The following is a 9,744-nucleotide window of genomic DNA, read 5'->3' on the forward strand; positions in this document are numbered from 1 at the left end:
AGATTTAAGAGCTGTTGCATACCGTGCCCTTCTTCCATGTGAATGAGCCGTAGACTTCCTCCTTTCTCAAATGAATCTTTTCCCATCTACGTGACAGTATTAGAAAAACTGCATTTTAGATCAAACATTTCCCCGCCTTTCGCAAAGAACTGCCTACCCATAGATGGTCAGAGATGGGAGGGAACACTAACTTTTACTTATTTGTTTTTTTCTGGGATTCTATGGTATTCTCAAATGTGACTCTCCAATATGTGTTTTAAGAATATATATTATATATACTTATATATTAATATTCATTTATATATTATATATTTATGTACATATATTATAAATATATGAATATAATATAAATACATAGGAATATAATACATACTATATGTATATATAGTATATATATATATAGGTATATATTTTCAAATATACTGTAGTTTTAGCAATCCTGCTGTGTATATTTTATGAAGAATGCATAAGTCTATAGCCATCAGAGGAGTAATACAAATGCCACCAGACAGTTTGACATATAGCATTCCTGCAAGCCGGGGCATGCCCTGTGGTCTGCCCTTTGTCGTCTTGCTGTTATTTTCTGGCTCCATTTTCTGCTATCATAATTCTAAATGATATCTTCACAAGGCACGGGGTCTCAGTTTCCTTTTCATGTTTTAGTCTCGATTTCCTTCCGTCTCCCTTTGTGTTCCCATCTTGTCCAATAGAAGTAATATTACAGATCATTTGGTGTGTGTGTGTGTGTGTGTGTGTGTCTGTGTCAGAGTGTTTTCAACTAGTCAAGGCATGCCTATAGAAACTTCAGTCTTAATCACTTTTTATTTAGCTCATGGTGACAAGGAATTGGGACCACTAGTTTTAACATGTCGCAGTCAGACAGGTTGAGGTTTCATGTGTGGTTCCAAGTCTTTGTGTAAGCTGTGTATATGCTTGATTCTAAATAAGATGCTTCTGACTAATTGAGTCCTCTCGTCCCGTGTCTGGCTGTCTTGTCCTTGCTGTGCAATAGAAGAAACCAGTGGGTCACCTATCTTCTGTTTATTTGACTGTTAAAAAAATATCCCTGGTTGACTAAGTGGGTAAATTGAACCATAAGCATACCCTGGGGCCCCATTCCCTGGTGTTGGGTGTTTCTACTTAAGAAATAAAATTAACTGCATTTCTGGCTTAATAAGAATGAAATTTATCCAGTCCTCAATGGAAACCCTGAAGAAATATGAATATTAGAGCAGTTTGGGATGACTGTAGATGGCTTGTTCTTGTAGTCATGGTGATCTTTGCCCCCATTCTCATGAGAAAACATTGATACATTTTGTTATTGGTATTATTATTGTTATTGTTGTTGAAAATGTGGTTTGGGCTTTAGTGCGTTAGGGACTTTGGGGATGAGCAGGATCATGTCATGGTTTCGGGATGGCTTCCGTCACCGACACCCTTGGCTCTTTGGGGTGCTCAGCTGTGCGGCACATCCTGATTGACGCAGCGCGATTCGCAGGTGCCGACAACTTCAGCAGGATGTCCAAGAGGATGCGGGTCAATTTTCACCTGGCTGATGTTAACCTCTGGATTTTTGCTTGGGAATTGGCCCCTGCAGGCTCAGGTCTAACCCACTTCATTTTTCTTTGCGTTATTTATGAAGTACTCTGACTGTACATGGTGCTACCCAAGTTGAGGAGCGTGCCAGAAGAGATCAAGGAGGAGAGAGCGTCAAAGGTGCACCTCAGAGGGAATTACTGTTCAGTGGGCTTGATTGCTGTTATTATTTGCCAATGGATACTTTCTTGGCCTAACATCCTACCAACTCCCTTCTTGATACAGAATGGAATATACGTATACATTCCTGTCCTTTTAAAATGGTTTAATTTGGAGATCAAGTTCCAATATATTCTGTAGCTAATAAAATTCAAACAGCAGGAGGGGTTTGGGAAGGTAATTATTTGCTCATCTGGTGGGCTGTTGCCTTCTGGTCCTGTGTGGTGTCAGACAGAGGGGGGTTATTCCTTTTTAAGCCTTCCCTCATTCCCAGCCCTCGTTATGAAAGAGACTAAAGTATGTGTATTCCTGGGCCCGGGGCCATGTACGAGATGATTTATTAAATCTAAACCCCCACGGTGGTGTGAAGGTCAGGGATGTGGAGCTACCCCGGACTGTGCTGAGGGACGACCCCACTATGGGTTTGTTTCGTATGCTTTTCCAGCGCAATGCCTGAATATTTGAGTCCACACAAACATTTTTTTTTCATGGCACCCACTCTTCCTGCCTGCTGCCCCCCTTATCTTACCGAAATCCAGTTTTGCGCTTTCCAAATTTAGCTCCCAGTAGCTCTCTTCAAACCTTATCTTTTAAACCCCCGTGTTTGCTTTATCAGAAGGGCCTCTGCAGCCGCCTTGGCAGAGGCTCGGGTGGTTACTGCCTGGGCACATGGGCAGAAAGCCAGAGCCTGAGTTTGCTTCAGTTAGAAAATTTAGATTCTTCTCTAGAAAGTTCTCACTCGTTCTTAGGTGGTGACCCAGGCAGAGGCGGGCTGGGGATTTGTATATTTGACAAGTTCCTATGGCGGTTGTTAAAGGGTCAGACAGAGTTTGGGAAACGAAAACTCATCACCTCAGAGAGACGTATGATCGGTCACTAAGATGATGTGGGGTCAGGGGCAGGGGTAAGGGCAGCCACAGCTGATGACCAGAGAATCCCACCCTCAACCACCACAATACTGTCTGTCCTGGCATGCTAAGAGCCACACTGCTGGAGAAGATACTTCCATCATCTTCGTGGTCACAAGACATTTGCAGTGAAGACAACCCAGTGCTCTCTGCATGTTTCTTGTGGCTCTAAGCAAAAGAACATCTGGTGTTTTGTCTTCTCCTTTTCCCCCCTCACGTCTTCTCATTCTTCCTCCTCTTTCTTTCTTTCCCCTCTGAGCAAAGGCTTGGTAGAACAGAGTAGGAAGTATATCAGCAGAGTTATTTTCTGCACAGTATTTTATAGAAGTGCACACAGACAGGCAGACACACTCTGTGCCCTTGTGTGTGTTTGTGTGTGTGTGTTTCCCTGCATGCACATATGTGTGTACTCATGTGCACTCACATGCATGCACTCCTGTAGACTGAAGAATAAAGAATTTTTATAACTATTCCCCAGAGTGTTTGGGTTATTGAAAGGTAGAAGTTTCATTTAAGACAGAAGGAATTGAGAACTTAAGATTCCAGCAACAGGCATCTGAATCTGTGGCTCCAAGATTCTCTTCAGGGGAGTCACAACTAAGACAAGTAAATACTTCATATTTCTTTTTCTCCTTTGTGAATTTATTTTATGTGGGAGAATATAAAACTGGAGCTCTTAAAGCCAAAAAGTTTGCATAGAAAAAAGCTTGAGGTCTGTGCTAGCGAAACCAGTATTTAAGGATTAAAGTGTTTAAAACTATAAAGTTTTACTAACCTGGAATAACTTCAGGCAGTCTTTTCGGTCTCCGAGTGTGCTTTTCTGAGCTATGGCCTATTTTAAGTTAAAGGGAAACTTCATTAAAATATGAATAGCATTTTGAACAAGTTTGCTTTTCCAAATGGAATTCCGACTAGAGCTGCCCTCATACAGAGAGATAAAAGCAGTTAGTAATGAGAACTTATCTCACAGGGATGACCAGCCTGCATACTCAAATTGGATGGGTCTGTCTCTTAAATTAGGTAAATATTTTTCTTACAGTCTTCTCTTTGCTTTTAATGGGTTCATCAATCTCTTTGTAGACTGGTGAAGGTAAATGGGGGTCAATATTAAAGATTTCTTTGGCGTTCAATTCCAAGTGACTGGGGGTCATCGGTGGGACTTCGTTCCAGAGTCAGACAAAGTGACAGGCACTAGTCTTCCCAGGGGTCGCTTCAGTGACAGTTTATGAGTGGATGCCCCACAGGACCAGCAAGGACACCGGGCATTCTCTGGATTGCTGGGTCCGTGTCCTGGCTTGGAAATAAATAGCATCATTATTAGCTCTTCTCTTCCTCACAAAAGAAACAAGAGTATCGCCAACATTTCCATGAGATTTTGTTATTTTTGGTTGCATCCGCGTGGGTATCTGACAGGTCTTCTTTACATGAGAAAAAGCCACACACTTGTTACTGTTCCCTGGAGAAAGTGTCTTAGGAGATATACATGGCTGGCTAGCTAATGCTACAGTGTTCAGAAGAAAGAGAAACATGGTCCCACATGGGGGACGGAAGTATTTCTATCAGTGAGTGTATAACCTGCTCCTGTGTCAAAAAGTTGTAACGTTGCTGGGATAAATTAGAAAAGATTTTGAGGACCCTGTTTGATGAAACTTTTCGCCCCATCTGTCACTGGGTGAATGCACATGTATATTATTAGATTACAGTGTTGTGTGTGTATGACAAGAGGAAGCTGTAGAACATTAGGCTTGGTTGGTAGTTCATTCTCTAGAGGTCAAGAACTCACAGGTTGAGTTCTAGCGCATAGTCAACCCTCGTTATACCCCTTGTTTTGCTTCTGATGTGTAGTCAGCTCTCAGCTCACATTTGATCATGCTGACACAGGGACCCCTGATGTACGTGAGACTTGAACCATGGTTTAGAGTGATGGCTTTCCTGTTTGAGTGGCAGCCACTATTCTCAGCAGCTTTGGCGAATAGTGTCTCTCCCTCTCTCTTTCAATCTCTCTCTTTTTCTTTCTTTCCTGTATGAGTGGCAGCCACTGCTCTGAGAAGCATTGGCTCTCTCCTCTCCTCTCCTCTCCTCTCCTCTCCTCTCCTCTCCTCTCCTCTCCTCCTCCTCCTCCTCCTCCTCCTCTTCCTCCCCCCTCCTCCCCCCACCCCGTATGAGTGGCAGCCACTGTTGGGACAGAGGTGAGGATTTTCCTAATCTTCCAGATTCCCTGTTAATGTGATATTTTATATCTGGTAGATTTTTGTTTTGTTTTTATTTTTGTTTTGAAAAGGCATTTTCCATTAACTTAGGAAGCACATTAATTGGCCTTGGATAGAGATATTTTAAAATAATAGAAACGGGAAAGCAGGGACAGGATAATCCAGAGATGGGGAGACATAGCTACAAAAGGCATACCTGGTAAAACTGTAGCGGCAACACACCACGAACACTTAAACATCAACAGTAACCCGGCAGACAGCTTAGAATGTGCTGCCCCACTTCGAGCCTGTTAGAATGGCTCAAGTTCAGAGTGCTGCCGGGAGCAAAGGATGGTGATACAGTGTAGCAACTGGAACTCTGTTTCCTAGGTGATGGGCTGCAGGATGGTAGGGATGCTTTGGAAGACAGTTTCCTGCTAAACAGAGCCTTTCCAAAGTGATTCAGAAATCACACTTCTTGGTGTGGCCAAATGAGTCAAAAGAAACCAAAACAAAACAAAACAAAAAAACCAAAAACAAAAAAAAAAAAAACCCCTCACGTCCAGAGAAAACCTGCTCATACATATTTGTGGGGACATTGTTCATAGTTCTCAAAACTTAGCGACAAGATGTCCTCCTCCAAGAGGGAACTGGATGGATATAGCCATGCACCATGAAGCTCGCAGCTAAAAAGACATGAGCTGCTAAGCACCAAAGCAGCCGAGAGACTTCAAATGCGCATGGCTAAATGACGGCCAGTCTTTAGAGGCTCCCTTTTCTTGGTAACATACACTTAGGTGCCCTCCGTGAGCTTTTGTGGATTTTTTAAGTACTGAGGCATATCTGCCACTCATCCACTGCACTTGATTTCACTGATTGTCCCCTACTTAGCGGGGTGCCTAGAGAGGTCTCTTCCTCGGTGTCTTTTCTTGGATTGAGAACTCAATTTCTTGTTAGCACTGTGCAACATTATCTTCAAAGGATATTTTGGTTTCTTTCCAGAACCTGCTTGACAGAATATTACTAGTCCCACTGTGTGTGTGTGCATGCATGTGTGTGTAAGTATGGTTGTATATGTACATGTGTGCGTATATGTATGTGTATGTGCGTTCATGTTTGTGTATATGCACATGTGTGAGTGTGTGTGTGCATGTGTGTGTAAGTATAGTTGTATATGTGCATATGTGCAAATATGTATGTATATGTACATTCATGTGTGTGTGTGTGTATGCATGTGTGACTGTGTGTGTGCATGTGAGTGTATGTGGAGTGTGTATAGGTATATTGTGTGTATGTGCATGTTTGTATGCATGGGGTGTGTGCATACATGTGTGTATATGTATGGTTGTGTATGTGATGTGTTCATGTGAGTATATGGATATGTGTGTTCATGTTTCTGTGTATGCATATGCGTGAGTGTGTATGCATATGAATATATGTGTATGATTTTGTATATGTGTATGTTGTATGTATGAGTGTGTGTACCTGTTTGTGTATATGTGTGTACTAATAACTGATGTGAGAGAGGATGCAGCTTGCTCATGGTGAGAAGTTATTGAAGTTTATATATTTTATATTGCATGAACAGTCTATTTTAGAAGCCACCTTGCAATCAGGTTTGCATTACATGGGTAACTGTGCAAAGACACTTACTTGTGTCCTCTCTGTGTGTTTCGTACTTCATGCCTTTGGCTCCAGAGCTTTGGGATAGACTTTCCATCCTTTGGTTTTATGCCTGCTGTCTTCCATTCTTTACTGGCACGTGTCTCTCTGATAACTGACAAGCCCATAGGTTTCTGACCATCACGGTACGCTGTCATAGGGGTGCTGCTGCTGGGTTGTCATGGACTGGAAATGGGCATCCAGCTTCAATGGCTTCCCAAATCCTGTGTGGACTCTTCCCACAGCTCCCTCAGTCATAGCACTGCTGGGATAGATCCTAGTGACATCTATTAGGCCTGTCAGTAGCAATTAAATTATTCCCATGAAGGGCTTTTGCAGTCGCTGACAGTACTGAGCTGTTATGTGGCATTGCTCATTAGCCAAAGATCATAAATCATGGTGGCGTCTACTCTCTACCCAGTGGCCCATCTGGGGCCATTACAGAATGACTAGTGGCTCATCGCTGCAGTTTTTATACAGGCCCGGATAGGAAGAGACGTTCTTATGAAAAGATACTAAAGAGATTTCAGGGATGAGGAGGTACGTTCCCTTTCTATCTCTGTTGCCAGAAATTACTCTCAAAGCAAAATAAGTCCTGCCTAAAATAAAAATAAAACTGAAAATCACAGCCTCGTATGTGTGGCTTCGATTACTTGATTTACACAGACATTGCGTCTTTCTGTTGTTTGACGATATAGGCTCATTCTACACATAGCTTTGCAGTCAGATTTTCTCAGAAGAGTAATACATGGAGATCTTCCTGGTCAGGACACAAATAACTGTTTGTTTTTGTAGGTGTTTGAAACGTCACTGTATGCGTGTAAGGGATGGCTGGGTAATAATGTCACTCAGCGAATCTGTCTTGTGGCTAGCAGGCTGAGTTCCGTTTCTTCTGCAGTCGGAGTGATCTGTCTGTGTACGGAAGTTTTCAGGTTCCCGGAAGTTTCACAAGTAGAATTCCTAGGCCACAGGATGTGAGCAACTCCAGCATTTTCCAGATTTTTTCATCCTGTCTTCCAAGTGGCTGCTCCACCATGTGGAACTAAGTTCTAGGAGGGAGAGACAGCTCCTTGGCCAGCATCTGATACCCATTGAAAAGTACTCTTACTCTTGTGTTCTCCCCCTTTGTCATAGTTAGGGTTCTCTAGAGTCACAGAATTTATATATATTAAGGGAATTTATTGTAATGACTTAGAGTCTGTAGTTTAACTAACCCAACACTAGGCAGCTGTGAATGAGAAGTCCAAGAGTCTAGTAGTTGCTCAGTCTACAAAGCTTTAAGCTGGTCTTCTATAGAAGTAGGTTCCAACAGATGTGTTGGCAAGTAAGTGCAAGCAGTTGAAGAAGAGCAAATCTTCCATCTTCCAGTGTTCCTCTATAGGTCTCAAGCAGAAGGTGTGCCCTAGATTAAAGGTGTGTACCATCACACCTGGATCTGGGACTTGCTTTGTCCTAGGCTGACCTTGAACTCAGAGATCTGCTTGCCTCTGTCTCCTGGAATTAAAAGCATGTACTACCCTGCCTGGACCTAAGATTTTCATAGCTACTATGCCTCAAGATCTCCATGTCAAGATCCAGGTCAGGAACTTATTTCTTCCAGTCTCAAGCTCTGGATGACAGGTGAGCCCTCCATTTCTGGATAGTTCATTCCAGATGTGGTCGAGGTGACAATCGGGAATAGCCATGACACCCTTAATGGGTAGAATGGCCAAGCATTTTCCATGTGTTCATGGAATATTCATGTTCTACTGAGAGCTGTCCATCCTTCCCCCTGGCCCGTTGCTCAAACCCTTCCCCTATGATAGTGGTTTGTTCCCTTTGCCTCCAGTGTTCTTTCTAAATGGTCTTTCTATTCAGATGAAGCTTCCTTAGCATTTCTGTCTCTTGTTTCTTTCTACTGATAGTGTAAGTAATTGACAGAGTATTTCCATTCCAAACTGCAAAGAAGTGGGTTGATTTTTAAATAGCAGTGTATTGAATTTTTTTAAAAGCTTAAAAAAAAGTGTGTGTTAATATGTAGAACTTTGGAATGCTAATGTAAATTACTCAAAGGTTAGACCTTCGATTTTAATAGCATGAAAATGTGTTTCTGTGTTTATTTTGTCAGGACATGAGAAGTCCTTACAAATATTGTATGAGAGTCATCAAATTCCAGAGTTTTCTTGGCAGGGTAGAAAGGATACCCAATAAATTGCTTGGCTTTATTTCTGCGTGTTGGGCTTTGATTCCCTATTCTAATGGCAAAAGTTTCCAAATTGTTTCCAATTTCTTATATTCCAATGAAGAACGAGTAACTTCAGTATGTTATTTGGGGTTGGCTCGCATTCCATTTCTGGCTCGTCTATATTTCTAGAGAGATTCTTAACTAAGAGCATTCAGGTTTGAGAGTGATTTTCCTTGTCTCAACATTCAACTTTTTATGAGGATAGACACTGATTTCTGACCTTCTCCGTGTGGTCTAAACTGTCTCAGGTGTGACTCAGTACCAGGGAGCCCTGGTTTGTCCTACTTAGTTTGGAATTGTGTAAATTAAGGATGGGAGAAGAAAAGAAAGACAGTTTTCATTCACCAAAGATGTTAATATTTGAGGTCAAACACCGTGTCCTGATTTCCTTTGTTTTATAACCCAGTGAGTGTATTTCCACCCAACCCTTCAAAGCTCTCTCTTGGGTAAATATCTCATAGGATTTATATCATCGGCAATTTACAGGCAAAAAAAAAGTAAAATCACTTTTAAAAATATTTATTTTTAATATTTTAAATAGTGTATGTGTGTGCACACGCGCATGCTCGTGTGCACATGTGCTAGTGAGTGCTGGTGTCCTCAGAGCCCAAAGATCACAAAACTTCCTGCCATGCGTGCTGGGAATTGAACTCTCATCCTCTGTAGGAACAGTATGTACTGGTAAGCTTTAAGCCATCTCTCCAACCCCTGTAAGAACTCTTTAGCTTAGAGATGGAAAGCTACACATTAAAAACGCTTTTTTTTTTTGAGTGTTTGAGTTTTGTGTGTCTCTAAACATTGATTCCTGTTTTATTTCCCAAGATTGGCATGGATGGCTATTTGCTCACTTGTCTAGCCTGCATCTGCAGAGGGAGGCCCTCCTCTAACTTCCCTTCTTTCTCTCTCTCTCTCTCTCTCTCCCTCCCTCCCTCTCTTCCTCCCTCCTTCCTTCCCTCCCTTCCTCCCTTCCTCTCCCTCTCCCTCTCCCTCTCCCTCTCCCTCTCCC

The 9,744-nt window shown here is 42.2% G+C and overlaps 1 protein-coding gene across 2 annotated transcripts in view; it reads left to right on the top strand.

Moving 5' to 3' along the window:
- The window catches only part of Bicc1 (BicC family RNA binding protein 1), a 240,523-nt gene that overhangs the window by 137,456 nt on the left and 93,323 nt on the right, over positions 1-9,744 (top strand). The gene's annotated exons all lie outside the window — the stretch shown is intronic.

This window comes from Grammomys surdaster, unplaced genomic scaffold, assembly GCF_004785775.1.
Source record: "Grammomys surdaster isolate TR1022 unplaced genomic scaffold, NIH_TR_1.0 367, whole genome shotgun sequence".
In the NCBI taxonomy this organism is placed as follows: domain Eukaryota; kingdom Metazoa; phylum Chordata; class Mammalia; order Rodentia; family Muridae; genus Grammomys; species Grammomys surdaster.